Source organism: Platalea leucorodia, assembly GCF_965183815.1.
Source record: "Platalea leucorodia genome assembly, chromosome: W".
NCBI lineage: Eukaryota > Metazoa > Chordata > Aves > Pelecaniformes > Threskiornithidae > Platalea > Platalea leucorodia.
Window position 1 is genome coordinate 41,640,583 of NC_138859.1, and position 26,169 is coordinate 41,666,751.

The following is a 26,169-nucleotide window of genomic DNA, read 5'->3' on the forward strand; positions in this document are numbered from 1 at the left end:
AACAGATAAGTCAATAACACAATGAGCAACTGTTAAACAGATATAATAATTTAAGTTCCCTCTAATACGCTCTAGTCAAATCTATCGTTATCTCAAACACTTCGAGTCCCTGTTCAGGCACCAAAAAGGACTGTTGTGGTTTAACCCTGGTAGGCAGCTAAGCACCACACAGCCGCTTGCTCACTTCCCCCACAGTGGGATGGAGGGAGAATTGGAAGGCTAAACGTGCGAGAACTCGTGGGTTGAGATAATGACAGTTTAATAAGGAAAAAAAGAAAAAAAAACAACAACCAACCAAGAAAAACAAAACCAAGAAAACAGGTAATGGAAAAAACCCCGCAATTGCTCACCACCAGCCAACCAATGCCCAGCGAGTCCTCGAGCAACGGCAGCCCTGGCAAACTTCCCCCCGCCCCAGTTTTTATTGCTGGGCACGACATCATATGGTATGGAATATCCCTTTGGTCAGTTGGGGCCAGCTGTCCCAGCTGTGTCCCCTCCCAACTTCTTGTGCACCCCCAGCCTACTCGCTGGCGGGGCAGCGTGAGAAGCAGAAAAAGCCTTGACACTGTGTAAGCACTGCTCAGCAATAACTAAAACATCCCTGTGTTATCAACACTGTTTTGGTCACAAATCCAAAACATAGCTCCATACAAGCTACTATGAAGAAAATTAACTCCATCCTAGCCAAAACCAGTACACGGTGCTTGATCCCTTTCTTGCTGTACAACAAACTCCAGGAATTGTTAATGACTGTTTTCAATTTTTTCTGTTTGTTGTGTTGTTTATCACTTTGTTTTGTTTTGCCTGGGACAGCTATGATAAAAGCATTGGCCTTGAGCCAAATCTGGTATTCTGGCCCTGCATTGCTGCTGTCCCAGTACTCAGAGAACCATCTCATTGAGAAAATCAGCAATTACACCTTTCCACTTTTGTCCTCTGAGAGACACTTTGTGGAAAAAGGAAAGAATGGCACCTATCCCTTCCTCTCCTCCAGGATAGGTTTTTGTAGCCTTGTTGCAATCACCTCTCAGTTACTTGAATATCCTTGTGTAATCAGACTGTACGTACTACTGTGTGTTGTGAGCCTGATTTTGATTTTGATTATTGTTCATAAGGTTCAACAACTAATTGGGATTGACACATAGGAACGTGCTCTAAGGAGAACGATTCCTAGATGTTGGGGTGTATGGGAGGAGTTGGGCAGGTGTGTAGGGCTGTTAACACCTCCAATAGCTTTTGATTTCATGCCTGAACAGGCATGTAATCCCATCAAATTAATACACCATTTGAAAGAGGAGAGCCTTACCTACCCTAATGAAACGCAGCTACTTCTAATGCTGTGTTGGGCCTGGCCCATGCCTATTGAGCTGCTGTCCAGCACCCTCAAAGGAGCAAGAGGGTCTCCTGATCTAAGAGCACACAAATGGAAACTGAGAAGAAGGTCTCTCACTCTGAGGCCACACAAACAGACACTGAGACTAAAACAGAGACCCAAACCTCAACTATAATAGTGTGGTGGGTTGACCTTGGCTGTCCGCCAGGTGCCCACCAAGCCACTCTACCACTCCCCCTCCACAACAGGACGGGGGAGAAAATAAGATGAAAAAGCTCGCGAGTCCAGATAAGGACAGGAGATCACTCACCAGTTGCCATCATGGGCAAAACAGACTCGACTTGGGGAAATGAATTTAATTTATTGCCAATTAATAACAGAGTAGGAGAGTGAGAAATAAAAACAAAACTAAAAACACCTTCCCCCCACTCCCCCTCCTTCTCAGTCTCAACTGCATTCATAAATCTTCTACCTCTTCTCCCCCAGCGGTGCAGGGGGGATGGGGAATGGGGGTTGCGGTCAGTTTATAACAATTCTTCTCTTCCACTCCTTCCTCCTCATGCTCTTCCCCTGCTCTGACGTGGGGTCCTCCACGGGCTACAGGGTGGATATCTGCTCTGTCGTGGTCCTCCATGGGCTGCAGGGGGACAACCTGCTTCAACATGGTCCTCTCCAGGGGCTTCAGGGGAATCTCTGCTCCGGCACCTTCTCCCCCTCCTTCTTCTCTGACCTCCGTGTCTGCAGGGTTGTTTCTTTCATATATTCTCACTCCTCTCTCGCACAGCTGCTGTGCAGCATTTTTTGCCTTTTCTTAAATATGTTATCACAGAAGTGTCACCAGCTTCACTGATTGGCTCAGCTTTGGCCAGCGGTGGGTCCGTTGGGTGTGTCCCGATACACCTCCCATGGTACGATAGACAAGAGACAATACATCACACAGCTCACAACAAAGGAGATGGATTTTTCCAGTCCAAAGACCACTTTTTTCCCAGTGGATTGTTAGGAAGACCAGCATAACAATACTCATACTGTTAGTAAAGTCTAATGGCACCCTCAACTTAATTCCATATTTAAACTGTATACAGAAGATTGGATAGAAATTCTGTTTCTACCTTCTAGGGATTTTGTTTTAGCATGTTTTGAGCAAAGCTGACAAAGAAGATCTGAACGAATTGCTGAAATTCTTTCTTTTAGGTTAAAACTTAAACTTTGGTCCAAATTTAGGTTTGAATGTGCTTACATGGATATAAAACATAGGGCGACATCACTTATCTTGCTTATCTTTTTCTGCAAGCAGAGAAGGGCAAATCCGCCCTGTCATGTTTGTACAGTCTCCAAACAGGTAAAGAATTTTGTCTGCTTTGTCCCAGTCAGTTTAATGAGTTAAATTCTGATTCTATCACACTATTGTAAATCTATATCAACTCTACTGAAGTAAATCAAATAACTTAGCACATACACAACTAGCAGAGAACAGTGTAGCCTATTATCTTCAGGAAGCCTTCCTGAACAACAGAAGATGAATGATTTCATGGAAAAATCCTGTTTCAGGGCCTTTGTTTGCATAGGCCTTGGCATCATAGAGTATCCTAAAGACATTAAATAATAAATAATAGCAATAATGAATACATTTTAGATTATGTTCTGTTCACTGGCTTGCCCCAGCTGCTTTAGCTTTGCAAAATAAACATGGCTCTCATAGGCCCAGTGTAAACCCAGATTAATCAGCTTCTTGATGATCCTTTCTCTGGTGGAATTCTCAGGTGGTGCAGAGACAGCAAAGCAGCATATCTATGCAGGTAGCATCCTCAAGGAGAGTGACTATGGTCAACTTTGGTTAATCTCTACGTGTCATAGCAACCCTTCAGCCTTCAGAATGCTCTAATTTGGGTGACTAGTAGGCCCAATGTTTGCAAGCGCCAGGTTCAAAAGAACATGAAGAAGGCTTCTAGTCATAGCTTAAGATCCTTGTTTCTGTGCCTTCATCCTGTGTTTTAACTTGAACAATGCTTTTTCATAGAGCCATAATTCAGACAGGGAAAGTACAAGACATCACAACTTCATTCAGAAAGGTAAGAAAAACTGACTAGAGCAAGTAGTTTGGCTTCAGCTTGTTCCTGAGTGATAAGTGTCCTGCTGGAATTCACATAATGATGTGAAAGCAGAACAAGGCCTAATGAAATTGGCATGCTCTATCCTTTTTGACCTTTGAACCTGTGCTGGTTTCGGCTGGGATAGAGTTTATTTTCTTCATAGTAGCCTGTATGGGGCTATGTTTTGGATTTGTGCTGAAAACAGCGTTGATAATACAGGGATGTTTTAGTTATCGCTGAGCAGTGCTTACACAGAGTCAAGGCCTTTTCTGCTTCTCACACCACCCCGCCAGCGAGTAGGCTGGAGGTGCACAAAAAGTTGGGAGGGGACACAGTTGGGGCAGCTGGCCCCAACTGACCAAAGGGATATTCCATACCATATGACGTCATGCTCAGCAATAAAAACTAGGTGGGAGGTTGGCGGGGGGGCTGCTGCTTGGGGACTGGCTGGGCATCAGTCGTTTGGTGGTGAGCAATTGTTTTCATATGCATCACTTGTCTTTGCTGGGTTTTATTTCTCTCTCTTTGTTATTTCCCTTTTCCTTTACAATTTACTTTTTTTTTTCAATTATTAAACTGTTTTTATCTCAACCCATGAGTTTTCTCACTTTTACCCACCGGGGGGGGGGGGGGAAGGGGAATGAGTGAACGGCTGTGTGGTGCTCAGTTGCCAGCCGGGGTTAAACCACAACAGTCCTCTTTGGCGCCCAACATGGGGCTCGAAGGGTTTGAGATAATAACAGATTGACCAGAGCGTATTAGAAGGGATTTATATCTGTTAACAGTTGCGGGTCATGATATTGATGCATCTGTTCTCAATATTAATCTGATCTGTGCCATACGCTTTTTTTTAGAACCACAGAATCATAGAATAGTTTGGGTTGGAAGGGACCTTTAAAGGTCATCTAGTCCAACCCCCCCCTGCAATGAGCAAGGACATCTTCAACTAGATCAGGTTGCTCAGAGCCCCATCCAGCCCGACTTTGAATGTTTCCAGGGAGGGGGCATCTACCAACTCTCTGGGCAACCCAGTCCAGTGGTTCACCACTCTCATTGTAAAAAATGTCTTCCTTATCTGTAGTCTGAATCTACCCTCCTTTAGTTTAAAACCATTACCCCTTGTCCTATCGCTACAGGCCCTGCTAAAAAGTCTGTCCCCATCTTTCTTAGAAGCCCCCTTTAAGAAGTATTGAAAGGCCGCAATAAGGTCTCCCCGCAGCCTTCTCTTCTCCAGGCTGAACAACCCCAGCTCTTTCAGCCTTTCCTCATAGCAGAGGCGTTCCAGCCCTCTGATCATTTTTGTGGCCCTCCTCTGGACCCGCTCCAACAGGTCCATGTCTTTCCTGTGCTGAGGGCTCCAGAGCCGGACGCAGTACTCCATGTAGGCTCTCACGAGCGTGGAGTAGAGGGGCAGAATCACCTCCCTCGACCTGCTGGCCACACTTCTTTTGATGCAGCCCAGGATACGGTTGGCTTTCTGGGCTGTGAGCGCACATTGTCGGCTCATGTCCAGGTTTTCATCCACCAAGATATCCCCAAGTCCTTCTCTGCAGGGCTGCCCTCAATCCCTTCATTCCCCAGCCTGTATTGATACCGGGGATTGCCCCGACCTGGCACTTGGCCTTGTTGAACCTCATGAGGTTCACATGGGCCCACTTCTCCAGCTTGTCCAGGTCCCTTTGGATGGCATCCTTGTCCCTCAGGCATGTCAACCGCACCACTCAGATTGGTGTCGTCCGCAAACTTGCTGAGGGTGCACTTGATCCCACTATGTCATTAATGAAGATATTCAACAGTACTGGTCCCAATACGGACCCCTGAGGGACACCACTTGTCACTGATCTCCATCTGGACATCGAGCCATTGACCACTACCCTCTGGATGCGACCATCCAGCCAATTCCTCATCCACCGAACAGTCCACCCATCAATTCCATCTCTCTCCAATTTAGAGAGAAGGATGCTGTGGGGGACCGTGTCAAAGGCCTTACAGAAGTCCAGATAGACGATGTTTGTAGCTCTTCCCTTGTCCACTGATGCAGTCACTCCATCATAGAAGGCCATTAGGTTGGTCGGGCATGACTTGCCCTTGGTGAAGCCATGCTGGCTGTCTCAAATCACCTCCTTGTCCTCCATGTGCCTTAGCATAGCTTCTCGGAGGACCTGTTCCATGATCTTCCCAGGCACAGAGGTGAGGCTGACAGGTCGGTAGTTCCCAGGGTCCTCATTTCTACCCTTTTTAAAAATGGGTGCAATGTTTCCCTTTTTCCAGTCACTGCAGACTTCACCTGACTGCCATGACTTTTCAAATATCATGGAGAGTGGCTTAGCAACTACATCAGCCAATTCCCTCAGGACTCTGGGATGCATCTCGTCAGGTCCCAATGACTTTTGTATGTTCAGGTTCCTCAGGTGGTCACAAACCTGATCTTCTCTTACAGTGGGAGGGACTTTGCTCCCCCAGTCCCCGTCTTGCGGTCCATCTGCTCGAGAGGTTTGGGAAGAGAGGTTGCCAGTGAAGACTGAGGCAAAGTTGTTGTTGAGTACCTCAGCCTTCTCCTTGTCCATTGTTACCAGTTTGCCAGTCGTGTTCATCAGGGGGGTACGCTTTCTTTGACCTTCCTTTTCTGGCTGATATACCTGTAGAAGCCCTTCTTATTATTCATAGAATCATAGAATCATGAATCATAGAATACCAGGTTGGAAGGGACCTCAAGGATCATCTGGTCCAACCTTTCTAGGCAAGAATTTGCACAGTCTAGACAAGATGGCCCAGCACCCTGTCCAGCTGAGTCTTAAACGTGTTCAGCGTAGCGGAGTCAACCACTTCCCTGGGGAGATTATTCCAATGATTGACTGTTCTCATTGTGAAAAATTTACCTCTCGTGTCCAATCGGAATCTCCCTGGGAGTAACTTGTACCCGTTACCCCTAGTCCTCGCCATGTGACTCCTTGTAAAAAGGGAGTCTCCATCTTCTTTGTAGCTCCCCTTTAAGTACTGGTACATGGTGATGAGAGCACCTCTAAGCCTCCTTTTCTCAAGGCTGAACAAGCCCAGTTCTCTCAGCCTATCCTCATACGGCAGGCTTCCCAGACCCTTGATCATCCTGGTGGCCCTTCTCTGGACCCCCTCCAGCCTGTCCACATCGTTTTTGTATAATGGGGACCAGAACTGTACACAGTATTCCAGGTGTGGCCTGACAAGTGCCGAGTAGAGTGGGATAATGACTTCTTTATCTCTGCTGGTGATGCCCCCCTACACTTGTCCTTGTTAAACTTCATAAGGTTCATGTTAGCCCACTCTTCCAGCCTATCCAGATCTTCCTGCAGGGTGGCTCTCCCTTCCAGAGTGTCTACTTCCCCACTCAATTTGGTGTCATCTGCAAACTTCGTCAGGCTACACTTGATCCCGTTATCCAGATCACTTAGGAAGATATTGAATAGCGTTGGGCCCAATATCGATCCCTGGGGGACCCCACTTGTGACAGGTTGCCAGTTTGAAAAAGAGCTATTTACCACCGCCCTTTGGGTATGGCCCGCCAGCCAATTCCTCACCCACCGCACAGACCACTTGTCCAGGCCATAACGCATCAGTTTCTCCAGGAGGAGGCTGTGGGGAACCATATTGAAAGCCTTGGAGAAGTCCAGGTAGACAATATGTCCACCGCTCGCCCCATGTCAACCGAGCAGGTCACTTTATCATAGAAGGCCACCAGATTTGTCAGGCACGATCTGCCCTTGGTGAAAGCCGTGTTGGCTTTTCCCAATCACGTGCTTCATTTGACTCGTGATGGCCCCCAGGAGGATCCGTTCCATAACTTTCCCGGGGATTGAAGAAAGACTGATGGGCCTATAATTACCTGGATCCTCCCTTGAGCCCTTCTTGTAGATAGGGGTAACATTCGCCTTCCTCCAGTCCTCTGGGACATCCCCCGATCTCCACGACTTCTCGAAGATTATGGAGAGTGGCCCCGCAATGACATCAGCCAGCTCTCTCAACACCCTCGGGTGGATGGCATCAGGGCCCATTGATTTGTAGGGGTCAAGCTCCTGTAATAATTCACATACTAACTCCTCCTTCACTGATGGTGGGTCTATGTTTGGATCCTCCTGGATTTTCATTCCCAACGCCTGGGACCCAACAGTGTTGGTAAAGACAGAGGTGAAGGAAGTGTTGAGAACCTCTGCCTTTTCAGCATTGTTGGTGACTGATTCACCTCTACTGTTTAACAGTGGGCCTATGTTTTCCTTCTGTTTCCGCTTGCAAATTACATACCTGAAGAACCCTTTCTTGTTATTTTTGACGTCTCTGGCCAGTTCCAGTTGAGCAAAAGCTGAGCTTTTGCTTTTCTAACTGCATCTCTGCACACTCTGGCAATGCCCTTGTAGTTCTCAGTGGCTAATCTTCCACTTCTCCATCTCTGGTATGCATCTCCTTTGGTTTTAAGCAGACCCAGGAGCTCGTGGTTGAGCCAAGGGGGCCTCTTGCTCCGCTTCCTTCCCTTTCTTTTATAGGGAATAAACTGGTTTTGTGCTTCCAAGAGAGCATTCCTGAAGAACTCCCAGCACTTGCTGGCTCCTTTATCCTCCATGGAAGCTTCCCACAGAATCCCTCCCAGCTGAGCTCTGAGCGAGCTGAAGTTTGCTCTTCTAAAATCTAGAACCCTTGTCTTGGTGCTAACCTTCAGCATGCTCAGCCGGATCCCGAACTCCACAATATTGTGATCACTGCAGCCAAGGTTGTTACTGACCGAGATATTACAAAGCAGGTTTTCTTGGTTTGTGAATAGCGAGTCCAGCAGTGCCTCCTTCCTGGTTGGCACATCTAACATTTGTAAGAGGAAACAGTCCCCTACGCATTCCAGGAACTTGACGGATGACATGCGAGCTACTGCGTTGTTCTTCCAGCAAATGTCTGGGTAGTCTTTGCATCCCTTGCCAAGTTCAGCTCCAGCCACGCCTTGGCCTTCCTGACCCCATCTCTACACAACCGGGCAGCGTCCCTATACTCTTCCCAGGATACCTGTCCCTGCTTCCACTGCCTGTGCATTTCCTTCTTGCCCTTTAGTTTGACCAGCAGGTCTCAACTCAGTCATGCCGGTCTCTTGTCGTCCTTTCCTGATTTCTTACACCTGGGGATCAAGAGCTCTTGCGCTTTATGGAAAGCGTCCTTAAAGATCCGCCAGCTCTGTTCTGCTCCCTTGTCCCTGAGGGCAATTTCCCAGGGGGTCCGATTGACTAATTCCTTGAAGAGCTGGAAGTTTGCTTTCCTAAAATTCAGAGTCCTGACTTTACTCTTCACCTGACATATATCCCTCAGGACTGCGAACTCCACCAGGGCATGATCACTTCTGCTCAGGCTGCCTCCAATCTTGACGTCACCGATTAGCTCACTTGCGTTGGTGACCAACAGGTCCAGTATCGCATCCCCTCTGCTAGGGCTGTCTATTACCTGGCTTAAGAAGTTATCCTCAGTGCACTCCAGGAGTCTCCTGGATTGCCTACAGCTCACCGTGCTACTTTTCCAGCAGATGTCGGGGTGGTTGAAGTCCCCCAGGAGGACGAGAGCCTGTGAGCGCGATGCCTCCTCTAGCTGGAGTAAGAAGGCTTTGTCAATAGGCTCCCCTTGATTGGGCGGCCTGTAGTAGACATCAACCACAAGGTTCCCTTTGTTGCCTCGGTCTCTAATTCTTACCCATAAGCTTTCAACCTGCTCGTGGCTATTCTTCAGAGACAGCTCTTCACACCCTATCCATTTCCTCATGTAGAGGGCAACCCCTCCGCCCCTCCTTCCTCGCCTGTCCCTTCCGAACAGCTTGTAGCCATTGATAGCCGCACTCCAGTCATGGGATTCGTCCCACCAAATTTCAGTAATGGCAACTAGGTCGTAGCTTTCTAGCAGCACGGTGGCTTCCAACTCCTCCTGTTTGTTGCCCGTGCTGCGTGTATTGGTGTAGAGGCACTTCAGCTGGGCTGTCGGCCGTGTCACCTTCTCAGAGTGTGGTGGTGCATTTCCCCCCTCCTCCTCTCCTGGACCACTTTACGATCTCAGTAATTCCCATCAAGACTTGGCCTTTGTGCAATGAGTTTGGCGGTTAAGCGTCCCTTGACCATACCAGGAACTCTTGCATGGCTAATGTGGGAGTAGCACTGACCGTACCAGGAATAATCAGTCACCCCCTGACAGCCTTGGAACATATCTGGATTGTGACTTGGGCGGATCGGTATGGGTGGATCTGTACCAGCGTTACTGGAATTTTTGAGAACTCCACTAATTACTGACCCAGATCGTGGCCAGGATGGAAATTTACTGATGCCTAAAGTCAATCATCTCACAACCCTATAAACAGCGGTACCAAGGGAGACCCTTTGAGCTCTCCTGGACCGCAGTGGGCTGCGCCCAGTATCTCCCTCTGAGCGGGACGCTTCTCAGAGTTTGCAAACTCTTAAGTTTGCAAAGTACAGAGGCCTGGCAACAGGACCTGGACTGAACTCCGGGGGCCCCCTTCACTCCTTGAGACTCGACCTTCACCCGTTGAGACAATCATTTGAAGTGAGCATTTCGCTTAGCTCGAGGGGAATTTTTAACATGTACCTTAATATGCATATTGTGCGTGTGTGTGTGAATCGATTCAAATATTGCAGTAAATCCTATTTAATCACTTTGTAAATGCTAAAATTAACCAATGATTAATTGCTGCTAAATTCCTGTGATTCTCTCTTTAACTGTGAATAAACCTTAAACTGCTGCTAGACATATATAATCCTTAGACATAAACCATTGGTGAAGTCTAAGGCGAAGTCTGCATCCAGCCACACCTAGGCTCCTCTCTGAGAAGGAGTTTAGAAAGCAAGGGGGTCCATTCTGAACCTTGTGACTCAACGGGAGGGCCTCCTTTACCCCCCTTGTATTTTCAGTCTCTGTATAAATCATTCTAATTCGCTTCTACCTGGATTTTTTTTTCTTTATATATATTCCATTCATTTAATAAGTAATAGAGTGAACCTTGCCATTGAACTTTGTTAAATCACAATTTTATAAATTTCTATTAAAATCACTTTTTGCAAATATCTTTGACAGTAATTCTTTAAGCAACCTAGCCACTCATCCGTGACAATTCCTTTGAGGCATTTCACTGGTGTTTCCCTGTTGGCTCCTATTACCTCAGGAGCCCCTGGCTCATTTCCGTAAGACTTCAAGTGTGCTGCAGTGTACCCAGCATGTGTCAGAGCAACAGGCTGAGGGCCCTCGCTAGCACCCTGTCCCTCTAACCTTGGCGTGTCATAGAATCATAGAATCATAGAATCGTTAAGGTTGGAAAAGACCCTTAAGATCATCGAGTCCAACCGTTAACCTATCACTGCCAAGTCCACCACTAAACCATGTCCTCGAGCACCCCATCTACCCGTCTTTTAAATACCTCCAGGGATGGAGACTCAACCACTTCCCTGGGCAGCCTGTTCCAATGCCTGACTACCCTTTCGGTGAAGAAGTTTTTCCTAATATCCAACCTAAACTTCCCCTGGTGCAGCTTGAGGCCGTTTCCTCTTGTCCTATCGCTTGTTACTTGGGAGAAGAGACCGACCCCCACCTCGCTACAACCTCCTTTCAGGTAGTTGTAGAGAGCAATAAGGTCTCCCCTCAGCCTCCTCTTCTCCAGGCTAAACAACCCCAGCTCCCTCAGCCACTCCTCATAGGACTTGTTCTCTAGACCCTTCACCAGCTTCGTTGCCCTTTTTTGGACATGCTCCAGCACCTCAATGTCCTTCTTGTAGTGAGGGGCCCAAAAGTGAACACAGTACTCGAGGTGCGGCCTCACCAGTGCCGAGTACAGGGGCACCATCGCCTCCCTGTCATCCCACAGCTTGTCACGGGCAGGCCTGATATTATCCCCCTCCCCCTTCAAGTCTAGCTTAAAGATCTGTCAGTGAGCCCCACTAGCTCGTGAGCAAAGACCCTCTTCCCCCTTTGAGAAAGGTGAATCCCATCTGACGCCAGCAGGCTTGGTGCCGTGAAGGCCATCCCATTATTGAAAAACCCAAAATTGTGGCGGTGACACCAGCCACGGAGCCACGTATTAATAGACTGGGTCCGTCTGTTTCTTCCAATGTCACTACCTGCAACTGGAAGGAGAGAGGAAAAAATAACCTGTGCTCCAGATTCCCTTACCAACCGTCCCAAGGCCCTGAAGTCTCTTTTGATTGCCCTTGGACTATGCGTTGCGGCTTCATCGCCACCCACATGGAAGAGCAGTAATGGGTAATAGTCCGAGGGCAGTACTAGGCTAGGAAGTTTCCTAGTGATGTCCTTAACCTGGGCCCCAGGGAGACAGCAGGCTTCCCTAAGAGGAGGGTCTGTCCAGCACATTGGACCCTCTGTTCCCCTCAGAAGGGAGTCACCTACAACTATAACCCGTCTTTTCTTCCTCGTGGAGGTGGCCGTGATACGGGGGGGGTAGGCCTTTCTAACCTTGGTGACATCTGGTGTAGATGGACCATCGTCCACATCATCCATTGACTGGCCTTCCACATCCAGAGCCTCATACCTGTTGTACAGAGGCACCTGGGAAGGCGAGGTGGGCAAGGAGGGGGTTCGCCTGCTGCCCCGAGCGTGGACTCGCCTCCATTCACTCCTTTCCTTTAAGCTACTGCCTTCAGCTTGGCAGGGGGAGGATACAGGATCCCCTTGGTTTTTTTCTGGTGGCTGTTCCTGTTTCTGTCTCAGGGAGGGCAGAGCATGGTTCCACCAGTCTCTCTCTTCCTCAGACTCCCTGATGCTCCTTAACCTTTCTACTTCCTCTCATAGCTCTGCCGCCAGGCTGAGCAGATCGTCCACTTGGTCACACAAGTGGACAACCTGTACATGTTTTTGCTGTCCATGTTAAAGATGATTGGTGTTGGCTTTTGCAGTTTGCTGTGCTCTGTAGCGATTAGTGATGTTTTGCCTGGGAGATTTATTATTAAAACACTGACCTTGAGCTTAGTCTGGTATTTGGGTTCTGTAGTGAAGCCATTATTGTACTTCGGGTACCATCTCATGGCCACAATTAACAATTATACTTCTTCCTCTGAGAGGTTTTTTGTGGAGGAAATACAGAATGGCACCTTTACCACCTTCTTCTGTGATGCTTTCTCCCTCGTTACAACAACTTCTCAGTATCTTGAACATCCTTGGGTAGTTAAAATACTTCTATTGGCATTTCTTAGGAATATTGCTTCGGTTTTGTCTAAGGTTGACAAGCAATTTAGGACTATGACCCAGGCTCCGCGAGAGTATGTGGTGGCAAGGCATGTGGGAGAATATGGGCAGGTACTTAGAGAACTTCTCACCTCCAATGGTCTGGAACTTCACTCCAGAACAAGTGCAGGATCCTGACGAAGTGGTAGAATGTTTGAAAAAAAAATGCCGTGGCTATTCCAAAGAGGCACAACTTACCGCACTGTGCTGGGCCCTGGCCAGCATCTACCAAACACTGCTCAATATTATGCAGCACCCTCAGGGAGAAGAGAGGGTCTCTGGATCTGAAAACGTACCAACAGACACTATGGCTAAACCAGACACTATATCAGTCGCCCCTATCACTAAAAAGAAACAATGGAAGCGGAAGTCAACTCGTTTAGTGAGGGATGAAGAAGCTTCTCCTAAGAGGGAGCAGGAGAAAGAATCAGAAGAGGCAGCCTGTTCTGCAGCAGAGCAGTCACAAGAACAGGAGGAGGAAGAGACTGAAATCATGAGACAGAAACCACTCGATCCCTAAAGTGAGCTGCGAGATATGTGAAAAGATTTTAGCCATCAACCAGGCAAGCTAATTCTCAGCTGGTTACTCCGATGCTGGGATATTGGGGCCAATAGTCAGGAATTAGAGGGTAAGGAAGCCTGGCAGCTGGGATCCCTTGCTAAGGATAAGGCCATCGACAAAGGGACTGGTAAAAGGGCAGGAGTCCTCAGTCTTTGGCGGCGACTCCTGTCAAGTGTGAAGGACGGGTATCCCTTCAAGGAAGAACTTGCAAATTCCCAAAGCAAATGGACCACCATTGAGGAAGGTATCCAGTATCTGAGGGAATTAGCCATGGTGGACGTGATCTGTAACAACCTGGATGACGACCAGGTATCCAAAGACCCGGATGAAAACTGGTGCACACGGTCCATGTGGCGAAAGTTTATACGAAATGCAGCGATGTCATACGCCAGCACCCTGGCAATAATGAGCTGGACAGACATGGAGACACCAACTATAGATGGACTGGCCAGACAACTCCGAGAATACGAAGATAATCTCGCTTCCTCCATGTGGGCCTGCGTCTCAGCTGTGAAGGAACTGACCCAAAAAATGTCCGAGCAAGCCGAGAAGGATAGGTCTTCCTCTCGCACTCCAACCAAGGCCTCAGCTATTAAGAGTCAGCCGCCTTCTTTTCAAGGGAGAAGGTACTGGTGGGGCATACCACGTGCAACCCTGTGGTTCTTCCTGCATGACCAGGGGGAGGACATGAGGAAGTGGGATGGTGAACCTACCTGGAGACTAGAAGCTTGGGTACAGGAACTGCAAGGAAAAACAACAGCCAAAAAGCATCCATCCAAGAAAATTACTGCTCCAATGTCTGTTGGGCAGAGTAGAAGAGCTGATCGTACTTTTGACCCTGATGAAGGGACTTCTGTTTTGCAGTTACAAAAATCAAGTAATGAAGACTCCGACCAGGAATAGAGGGGCCCTGCCTTCGGCCAGGCGGAGGAAAAGGACAACTGGGTTTACTGGACTGTGTGGGTTCGATGGCCTGGCACATCAGCCCCACGGGAGTATAAAGCTCTAGTGGACACTGGTGCACAGTGTACTCTAATACCGTCAGATTACAAAGGGGCAGAATCCATCTATGTTTCTGGAGTGACGGGAAGATCCCAAGAACTGTCTGTGTTGGAGGCTGAGGTAAGCCTAATGGGCAATGAGTGGCAAAAGCATCCTATTGTGACTGGTCCGAAGGCTCCATGTATCCTTGCAATAGACTACCTCGGGAGAGGGTATTTCGAGGACCCAAAAGGGTACCGGTGGGCCTTTGGTATAGCTGCCTTGAGTACAGAGAAGATTAAACAGCTGTCTAGCTTGTCTGGTCTCTCAGAGGATCCGTCTGCGGTGGGGTTGCTGCGGGTTAAAGAACAGCAGGTGCCAATTGCTACCATGACAGTGCACCGGCAGCAATATCGCACCAATCAAGACTCCCTGGATCCCATCCATAGGCTGATCCAGCGACTGGAGGGCCAAGGAGTGATCAGGAAGACTCACTCACCCTTTAACAGTCCCATATGGCCAGTGCAAAAATCTAACGGAGAGTGGAGGCTAACAGTGGACTATCGAGGCCTGAACGAAGTCACACCGCCGCTGAGTGCTGCTGTGCCGGACATGCTAGAACTCCAATATGAACTGGAGTCAAAGGCCGCCAAATGGTATGCAACAACTGATATCGCTAACGCGTTTTTCTCGATCCCTTTGGCAGCAGAGTGCCGGCCACAGTTTGCTTTCGCTTGGAGAGGCGTCCAGTACACCTGGAATCGACTGCCCCAGGGGTGGAAACACAGTCATGGATTGATACAGTCAGCATTGGAACAAGGTGAAGCTCCTGAACACCTGCAGTATATTGATGGCATCATTGTGTGGGGCAACACAGCAGAGGAAGTGTTTGAGAAGGGGAGAAGAATAATCCAGATTCTTTTGAAAGCTGGTTTTTCTATAAAACAAAGTAAGGTCAAAGGACCTGCACAGGAAATCCAGTTTTTAGGAATAAAATGGCAAGATGGGCATCATCCTATCCCAATGGATATGATCAATAAAATAACAGCTATGTCTCCACCAACTAACAAAAAAGAAACACAAGCTTTCTTAGGTGTGGGTTTCTGGAGAATGCATATTCCGGGTTGTAGTCTGATCGTAAGCCCTCTCTATCAAGTGACCCGGCAGAAGAATGGCTTTGAATGGGGCCCGGAGCAGCAGCAAGCCTTTGAGGAAATTAAATGGGAGACAGTTCATGCAGTAGCACTTGGGCCAGTCCGGATGGGACAAGATGTGAAAAACGTGCTTCACACCTCAGCCAGGGATAATGGCCCCACCTGGAGCCTCTGGCAGAAAGTGCCTGGAGAGACTCGAGGTTGACCTCTAGGGTTTTGGAGACAGGGATATAGATAATCTGAAGCCCGTTACACTCCAACTGAAAAAGAAATATTAGCAGCATATGAAGGAATCCGAGACGCTTCAGAAGTAGTTGGTACTGAAGCACAGCTCCTCCTGGCACCCCGACTGCCGGTGCTGGGCTGGATGTTCAAAGGGAGGGTCCCCTGTACACATCATGCATCTGATGCTACGTGGAGTAAGTGGGTCGCACTCATAATGCAATGGCCTCAAATGGGAAACCCCGACCGCCCAGGAATTCTGATCATGGACCGGCTAGAGGGCTGAAATTTGGAGTGTTGCCAGAGGAGGTGACTTGTGCTGAAGAGGCCCCACTGTATAATAAATTAGCAGAAAATTAAAAGCAATATTCCCTGTTTACAGATGGATCTGGTCATAGTGTGGGAAAACATCGAAGGTGGAAAGCTGCTGTGTGGAGTCCTACACAAGTCGCAGAAACTGCTGAAGGAGAAGGTGAATCGAGTCAGTTTGCAGAGGTGAAAGCCATCCAGCTGGCTTTGGATATTGCTGAATGAGAAAAGTGGCCGGTACTTTATTTCTATACTGACTCATGGATGGTGGCAAATGCCTTATGGGGGTGGTTGCAGCAATGGAAGCTGTTATAGATCCATTCACCTTCTCCTTCAGCAGTTTCTGCGACTTGTCATGTAGGACTCCATACAGCAGCTTTCCACCTCCGATGCTTCCCCACAAGACGACAGGACCCATCAGTGAACAGGGCATATTGCTTCTCATTTTCTGGTAGTTTATTATACAGTGGGGCCTCCTCAGCATGCGTCACCTCCTCCTCTGGCGATATTCTGAAATCTTTGCCTTCTGGCCAGTCCATGATCACTTCCAAGATTCCTGGGTGACTGGGGTTTCCTATTCGAGCCCGTTGTGTGATCAGTGCGACCCACTTGCTCCACATAGCATCAGTTGCATGATGTGTACAGGGGACCCTCCCTTTGAACATTCAGCCCAGCACCGGCAGTCGGGGTGCCAGGAGGAGCTGTGCTTCAGTACCAACCACTTCCGAAGTGGCTCAAACCCCTTCATATGCTGCCGATATCTCTTTTTCAGTTGGAGTATAGCGGGCCTCAGATCCTCTGTATCCCCGACTGCAAAACCCTAGGGGTTGACCTCGAGTCTCCCCTGGTGCTTCCTGCCAGAGGCTCCAGGTAGGGCCGTTCTCCCCGGCTGCGGTGTAGAGCACATTTTTCACATCTTGCCCTGCCCGGACTGGCCCAAGGGCTACTGCATGAACCATTTACTTTGTTCAAAGGCTTCTCGTTGCTCAGGGCCCCATTTGAAATCGCTCTTCTTCCGGGTCGCTTGATAGAGAGGGCTTACGATCAGACTGTAATTTGGAATATGCATTCTCCAAAAACCCACAATGCCTAAGATAGCTTGTGCTTCCTTTTTGCTGGTTGGCAGGGACATGGCTGTTATTTTGTTGATCACATCCATTGGGATCTGACGACGTCCATCTTAGAATCATAGAATTGTTTAGGTTGGAAAAGACCCTTAAGATCATCAAGTCCAATCGTTAACCTAGCACTGCCAAGTCCACCACTAAACCATGTCCCTAAGAACCACATCTACCCGTCTTTTAAATACCTCCAGGGATGGGGACTCAACCACTTCCCTGGGCAGCCTGTTCCAATACTTGACAACCCTTTTGGCGAAGAAATTTTTCCTAATATCCAATCTAAACCTCCCCTGGCGCAACTTGAGGCCGTTTCCTCTCGTCCTATCGCGTGTTACTTGGGAGAAGAGACCGACCCCCACCTCACTACAACCTCCTTTCAGGTAGTTGTAGAGAGCAATAAGGTCTCCCCTCAGCCTCCTCTTCTCCAGGCTAAACAACCCCTGTTCCCTCAGCCGGTCCTCATAGGACTTGTTCTCTAGACCCTTCACCAGCTTCGTTGCCCTCCTTTGGACGCGGTCCAGCACCTTGATGTCCTCCTTGTAGTGAGGGGCCCAAAAGTGAACACAGCATTCGAGGTGCGGCCTCACCAGTGCTGAGTACAGGGGGACAATCACCTCCCTGGTATTGCTGGCCACACTATTCCTGATGCAAGCCAGGATGCTATTGGCCTTCTTGGCCACCTGGGCACACTGCTGGCTCATGTTCAGGCGGCTGTCGACCAGCACCCCCAGGTCCTAATCCGCCGGGCAGCTCTCCAGCCACTCTTCCCCAAGCCTGTAGCATTGCCTGGGGTCGTTGTGACCCAAGTGCAGGACCCGGCACTGAGCCTTGTTGAGTCTCATACAATTGGCCTCGGCCCATCGATCCAGCCTGTCCAGATCCCTCTGTAGGGGCTTCCTACCCTCCAGCAGATCAACACTCCCGCCCAACTTGGTGTCGTTTGCAAACTTCCTGAGGGTGCACTCGATCCCCTCATGCAGATCATCAATGAAGATATTGAACAGGACCGGCCCCAATACTGAGCCCTGGGGAACATCACTTGTGACCGGCTGCCAACTGGATTTAACTCCATTCACCACCACTCTCTGGGCCCGGCCATCCAACCAGTTTTTTTACCCAGAGAAGAGTATGCCTGTCCAAGCCATGAGCAGCCAATTTCTCCAGGAGAATGCTGTGGGAAACGGTGTCAAAGGCCTTACTAAAGTCCAGGTAGACAACATCCACAGCCTTCCCCTCATCCACTAAGCGGGTCACCTTGTCATAGAAGGAGATCAGGTTACCTTAAATGTGTTCAGCTGGACATGGTGCTGGGCCATCTCATCTAGACTGTACTCTTGCCTAGAACGGTTGGACCAGATGATCCTTGAGGTCCCTTCCAATCTGGTATTCTATGATTCTATGATTCTAGTCAAGCAGGACCTGCCTTTCATAAACCCATGCTGACTGGGCCTGATCCCCTGGGTGTCCCGTACGTGCCGCGTGATGGCAGTCAGGATGATCCGCTCCATAACCTTCCCCGGCACTGAGGTCAGGCTGACAGGCCTGTAGTTTCCTGGATCCTCCTTCCGGCTGTTCTTGTAGATGGGCGTCACATTTGCTAGCCTCCAGTGAACTGGGACCTCCCCAGTTAACCAGGACTGCTGATGATAGATGATTGAAAGTGGCTTGGTGAGCACTTCCGCCAGCTCCCTCAGTATCCTTGGGTGGATCCCATCCGGCCCCATAGACTTGTGTGTGTGTCTACGTGGTGTAGCAGGTCGCTAACCATTTCCCCTTGGATTATGGGGGCTTCGTTCTGCTCCCTGTCCCTGTTTTCCAGCTCAGAGGGCTGGGTATCCCGAGAACAACTGGTCTGGCTATGAAAGACTGAGGCAAAGAAGGCATTAAGTACCTCAGCCTTTTCCTTGTCCTTTGTCACTATGTTTCCTCCCGCGTCCAATAAAGGATGGAGATTCTCCTTAGCCCTCCTTTTGTTGCTAATGTATTTGCAAAAACATTTTTTGTTGTCTTTTACGGCAGTAGCCAGATTAAGTTCTAGTTGGGCTTTGGCCCTTCTAATTTTCTCACTGCATAGCCTCACGACATTCATGTAGTCCTCCTGAGTTGCCTGCCCCTTCTTCCAAAGGTCATAAACTCTCTTTTTTTTTCCCTGAGTCCCAGCCAAAGCTCTCTGTTCAGCCAGGCCGGTCTTCTTTCCCACTGGCTCGTCTTTCGGCACATGGGGACGGCCTGCTCCTGCACCTTTAAGATTTCCTTCTTGAAGAATGTCCAGCCTTCCTGGACTCCTTTGCCCTTCAGGACTGCCTCCCAGGGGACTCCCTCAACCAGACTCCTAAACAGGCCAACAGGTCTGCCCTCCAGAAGTCCGTGGTAGCAGTTCTGCTGACGCCCCTCCTTCCTTCTCCAAGAATCGAAAACTGTATCATTTCATGATTGCTATGCCCAAGATGTCCTCCAACCGTCACATCACCTACCAGGCCTTCTCTGTTCACAAACAAGAGGTCCAGCGGGGCTCCTTCCCAAGTTGGTTCCCTCACCAGCTGTGTCAGGAAGTTATCATCTTCCACACACTCCAGGAACCTCCTAGACTCTTTCCTCTCCGCTGTATTGTATTTCCAGCAGGCATCTGGTAAGTTGAAGTCTCCCACGAGAACAAGGGCTAGCGATTGTGAGACTTCTCCCAGCTGCTTATAGAATGCTTTGTCTGCCTCTTCATCCTGGTTGGATGGTCTATAACAGACTCCCACCATGATATCTGCCTTGTTGGCCTTCCCCCTGATTCTCACCCATAAACACTCAACCCTATTGTCACCATCGTTAAGCTCTAGACAATCAAAACAGTCCCTAACGTACAGGGCTACACCACCGCCTCTCCTTCCTTGCCTATCCCTTCTGAAGAGTTTATAGCCGTCCATTGCAGCACTCCAGTTGTGCGAGTCATCCCACCATGTTTCCGTGATGGCAACTGTGTCATAGTTTTCCTGCTGCACAATGGCTTCCAGCTCCTCCTGTTTGTTGTCCATGCTGCGTGCATCGTCATAGATGCACTTCAGTTGGGCTATTGCTCCTGCCGCCTTTTTGGGGGGAGAAGCCCTAGTTCCTATGTGACCATCTTGCCATTTTATCCCTAAAAACTGGATCTCCTGTGCAGGTCCCTTGACCTTACTTTGTTTTATGGCAAAGCCGGCCCCCAGAAGGATTTGGACTATGTTCTTCCCTTTCTCAAAAACCTCTTCTGCTGTATTGCCCCGTACGATGATGTTATCAATGTATTGCAGGTGTTCCGGAGCCCCACCCTGTTCCAGTGCAGTCTGGATCAGTCCATGGCAAATGGTGGGGCTGTGTTTCCACCCCTGGGGCAGTCGATTCCAGGTGTACTGGACGCCCCTCCAAGTGAAAGCAAACTGTGGCCGGCACTCTGCTGCCAAAGGGATTGAGAAAAACGCATTAGCGATATCAGTTGTGGCATACCACTTGGCTGCCTTTGGCTCCAATTCATATTGAAGTTCTAGCATGTCTGGCACAGCAGCGCTCAGCAGCGGCGTGACTTCGTTCAGGCCCCGATAGTCTACTGTTAGTCTCCACTCTCCATGAGACTTTTGCACTGGCCATATGGGACTGTTAAAGGGTGAGTGAGTCTTGCTGAATCACTCCTTGGCTCTCCAGCTGACGAATCAGCTTATGGATGGGAATCAGGGAGTCTCGGTTGGTGCGATAGTGCCACCAGTGCACCGTTGTGGTGGCGATTGGCACCTGTTGTTCTTTGACCTTCAGCAACCCCACAACAGAAGGGTCCTTTGAGAGACCGGGCAGGGTAGACAGCTGTTTAATTTCCTCCGTCTCCAAGGCAGCTATACCAGAAGCCCACCGGTACCCTTTTGGGTCCTTGAAACACCCTCTCCTGAGGGAGTCTATGCCAAGGATGCACGGGGCCTCTGGGCCAGTCACAATGGGGTGCTTCTGCCACTCATTCCTGGTTAAGCTCGCTTCAGCCTCCAATACAGTCAGCTGTTGGGATCCCCCTCTCACTCCAGAAATACAGATGGGTTCTGCCCCTTTATAGCTTGATGGATGGCATTAGGGTACACTGTGCACCGGTGTCCACTAGAGCCTTATACTCCTGTGGGTCTGATGTGCCAGGCCATCGAATCCACAGTCCAGTAAACCCGGTTGTCCCTTTCCTCCACCTGGCTGGAGGCAGGGCCCCTCTAGTCCTGGTCATAGCATTCGTTACTCGCTTCTTGTAAATGCGAATCAAAAGTCCCTTTATTACAATCGGAAGCAAAATCAGCCCTTCTACTCTGTCTGGGGAACTGCTCACTGGAAACTGGAGCAGCAATTTTCCTGGAAGAACCCCCTTTTGTGATTGTTTTTCCTTGCAACTCACGTACCCGTGCCTCTAGGGTCGAGGTCGATTTTCCATCCCACTTCCTCATGTCCTCTCCGTGGTCGCGCAGGTAAAACCACAGGGTGGCCCGTGGTGTGTACCCTCTATATCTTCTCTCTTGAGCAGACGGATGCTTACTCCTAATGGCTGAGATACTGGTCTGTACAGGTGGAGAGTAGGATATATCCTCTTCGAGTTGCTGGACCTTCTGGGACAGTTTCTCCACAGCCGAGACGAGGGAGGAAGAGAAACTTTCTTCGTATTGCTGGAGTTGGCCAGCCAATTCATCTACCGTTGGTTCCTCTCCATCTTCCCAGGTCATTACAGCCAATGAGTTTGCACGCGACAATGGTGCACTCCGTACAACATCTTCCTTGAAGGGATGCCTTTCCTTCACGCCTGACAGGAGTCGCCTCCAGAGGCTGAGGGCTTTTGCCCCTTTTCCAATCGCTTTGTCAATGCCCCCTTCCCTAGAAAGGGATCCCAGATGCTTGGCTTCCTTACCCTCTAATTCCAGGCTACTGGCCCTGTTATCCCAGCATCGGAGCAGCCAGGTGATAACATGTTCGCCTGGACGACGGCTGAAAGCCTTTCGCGTATCTCGCAGCTCACTCAGGGATAGGGATCAGGTTGTTTCCGTCTCGTTTATGAGTTCGTCCTCCTCCTGTTCTCATGATGGCCCTGTTTAAAGTAGTCTGCCTCCTCAGCGTCGAGACAGTATGCTGCTTCTTCCTACTCCCTCTTAGGAGGAGCTTCCTCATCCCTTTCTAAACGAGCTGACTTTCGCTTCCAATATTTCTTCTTGTGTATAGGGGTGACTGATACCGGCACGGGCTGGTTTCCTGGTTTAGCTGCAGTGCCTGTCGCCGGGGTCGGAGTAGCCGCACTGCCTGTCGGTTTGTGTTCCCTCTCTTCTCCCTGAGGGTGCTGCATAATATCGAGCAGTGTTTGGTAGATACTAGCCAGGGCCCAGCACAGTGCGATGAGTTGTGCCTCTTTGGAATAACCACGGCATTTTTCTCTGAAGCATTCTATCACTTCATCAGGATCCTATAGTTGTTTGGGAGTGAAGTTCCAGATCACTGGAGGTGAGAAGTTCTCTAAGTATTCTCCCACATGCCGTGCCACCCATGACTGTCCAGCCTTGGGGCAGATCTCTGGGTAATTTTTTAAAACAGTTTTTTAAACCTAAACAAGACCTGAAACACATTCAGGAGACATAGCAACAGGAGCATGCTGGTTTGAACATCCCAAGGATATTAAAAATTCTCGAGAGCTGGTGTAACTAGCCTGAAGGAGAAAGGGAAGGTGAAAGAACGGGGGAAAGCATCCCCCCCCCCCCGTCTTCCCCATAGATTGGTTCTCCGAGGAGAAAAGGTGAAGAGTGTCATTATTAATAATTTCCGAGAGATGGCGCCCGAGGTACGGAGATGACAGCAATACCAAATACAAATACCAAATGAGTTTTTTGACTCGTAATATTATCGTATCATAAGTCGATGTTACACAGTATAGTAAAATGATAATCCTGATCCATCTCCCAGAGGTGATAAACAGCACCGCAGGGAATGCATATTGCAAGTGAGGAATTACATAATACAACCATGCGAACAAATAAAACAGCATTGTGACCAGCGACTCTTAGACTAATATAATGAATGCTTAAAACAAATTTATTTTAACATGCTCTGGTCGTATCTGTCGTTATCTCGAACCCTTCGAGCCCCACGTTGGGCGCCAAAAAGGACTGTCGTGGTTTAATCCCAGCCGGCAACTAAGCACCACACAGCCACTCGCTCCCCCTCCCCCTCCCGGTGGGCTAGGGGAGAGAATCGGAAGGGTAAAAGCGAGAAAACTCATGGTTTGAGATAAGAACGGTTTAATAACTGAAATAAAATAAAATATTATTATTAATAATAATAATAATAATAATAATAGTGAAAAGCAAAACAACAACAACAACGAACAAAACCCAGGAAAAACAAGTGATGCAATCTGCTGACTGATGCCCAGCCTGTCCCTGAGCAGCGGTCACTCCCCCCCAGCCAACTCCCCCCAGTGTATATACTGAGCATGACGTCATATGGTATGGAATAGCCCTTTGGCCAGTCTCGGTCAGCTGTCCTGGCTGTGCCCCCTCCCAGCTTCTTGTGCACCTGGCAGAGCATGGGAAGCTGAAAAAGTCATTGACTGACTAGTGTAAGCACTACTTAGCAACAACTAAAACATCAGTGTGTTATCAACATTATTCTCATGCTAAATCCAAAACACAGCACTGTACCAGCTACTAGGAAGAAAATTAACTCTGTCCCAGCCGAAACCAGGACATGGGGTCAGCTGTCCCGGCTGTGTCCCCTCCCAACTTCTTGTGCACCCCCAGCCTACTCGCTGGCAGAGCGGCGTGAGAAACAGAAAAGGCCTTGACGCTGTGTAAGCACTGCTCAGCAATAGCTAAAGCATGGGTGTGTTATCAACACTGTTTTGGTCACAAATCCAAAACATAGCCCCATACCAGCTACTATGAAGAAAATTAACTCTATCCCAGCCAAAACCAGTACATTCAGCTAGTAAATTTCCATCTTCCCTGATGTCTATCAGTTGTTCTTGCAAATTGATAGGAAGGTGTTACAGTTTAATAGTTTTAACAAATGGGTTCAAAACCTACTGAAACTCTTCATTTGGAAGATTTTTTGAACAGGTTAGAAAATTCTGTTTCCAAAATTTTTAACTGCACAAATATGAGAGTTTTTATAGGTGACACACTTGCACTTACTAATTGATGATATGGACCCATCGACTTCCATGTCCAGTGTTTCTTTTTCGCTACTGGGGTTTTTACTGTAGTTGGGGGTTGGGTCCCCTCAGCCATGGTGTCCTGAGATGTGGTTTGGGTCCCTGTCTCAACCATGCTCCTCTGATGGTGCTGAACAGAGGCTTGAGAGGCACAGGCCAAGCCCCACTACTGTGCTAAGAGCTGCTGGGTCTCATTGGGGTAGGCAAGGCACCCTTCTGTCAAGTGGTGCGCCAATTCATCGGGGCTACATGCTTGTTCAGTTGTAAAATCCCAGGCTATCAGAGGTGATAAACACCCTAGGCATCTGCCCAAAACCATCCACACACCCTGCCACTCAGGAACCAACCACCTCAGGGCATGTTTCTCTGTGGCCTCACCAACAAGTAGTTTCCTCTTACGCCAGAATGAAACCAGGTTCCACACACCCAGCAAAATGACAACGATATTAGATAACAGGATCAAACAGCTTACATAAGGATGTGCAAGAACCTTGGGATCCTGTGCAACAGAGCCAGCCACATCAGTCCCAGAGAAGAGGGAGGTGTAATCCCTCATTCTCGCTGCAAGATAGCCCACCCAGAACAGGAATGGCATCAATGCCAGGGCCAAGTGCATGGCCACTGCTTTTATCAAAATGTTCCCAGGCACAGCAAAATAGAGAGATAAGCAGCACAGCAAACAGCAAGAGCTGAAAGCAGCCACTAACAAGCCCTAGACTCTATTATACAGTAAAGCAAGCAAGCTCCATGATCTGCCAATTAACAACTACAACAGCTATAGCATGCTCAGATCAAAACTGTCGTTATCTCGATCCCCACGTTGGGCACCAAAAAAGGGCTGTGGTGGGTTGACCCTGGACAGCAGCCAAACTCTCTCTTTGGGAGAGAAAAATAGAATAGACTTGTAGAGTGAGATAATGACAGTTTAATTAGAAACGCAAAATCTGCGTGCTCAAGCAAAGCAAAAAGACAAATTCATTCACTGCTTCTCATTGGCAGGCAGATGTCCAGCCACTTCCTGGGAAGCAGGGCCTCAGCACGCATAACGGTTGCTTGGGAAAACAAATGCCGTAGCCACAATTGTCCTCCCCTTCTTCCTCCTTTCCCTGAGCTTTTATTGCTGAGCATGACGTCATATGGTATAGAATATCCCTTTGGTCAGTTTGGGTCAGCAGTCGTGGCTATGTCCCCTCCCAACCTCTTGCCCATTCCCATCCTACTGACTTCTGGGAGGGGGGAGAAAGAGAAAGCCTTGATGCTGTGCAAGCACTCTTCAGCAACAGCCAAAACATTGGCGTGTTATCAACACCGTTCTAGCCACAAATGCAAAGCGCAGCACCGCATGGGCTGCTATGTAGAAAGTTAACTTCATAACTCCATCCTAGCCAGACCCAGTGCAGAGTCAGATGGATAGTTGGGAGAAAAACAGTCCCCGATGAGGTGCTACAAGAAATCCAACTGTTACCCAATCCTGAGAATAAAAATAAGTTCTGTGCTGTGCTAGGGACTTTAGGATTTTGGAGGACGCATATTCCAGGATTTAGTATAATAGCACATCCACTCTATAACTTGCTAAAGAAAAATGCAGTCTGGGAATGGAATCCACAACATGAAGAAGCCCTGGAGCTTTTAAAGGAATATGTGACTGTATATCAATCACTGGGACCCATGCACCCTATGCGGCCCCTCTCACTACACATCCAGGTGAGAGAGAGGGGATATTGGTGGGGACTATGGCAACAAGGGCCTACCAGTTCCAAGGAACTCCCTATTACTTTTGGGTCCAAATCATGGCAGAATGCTCAGCACAATTACTTGACTCTTGAAAAGGTGCTATTAGCAGCTTATGAAGGGCTAGTAGCAACTGAGTCCTTGACTCAGGGAAGAAGTGTAAAATTGCATGTGCTAATATCTATTCTTAAGCCTATTCTTGCTGGTAAACCACTGCCTTTAGGTGTAGCACATAAGACCACT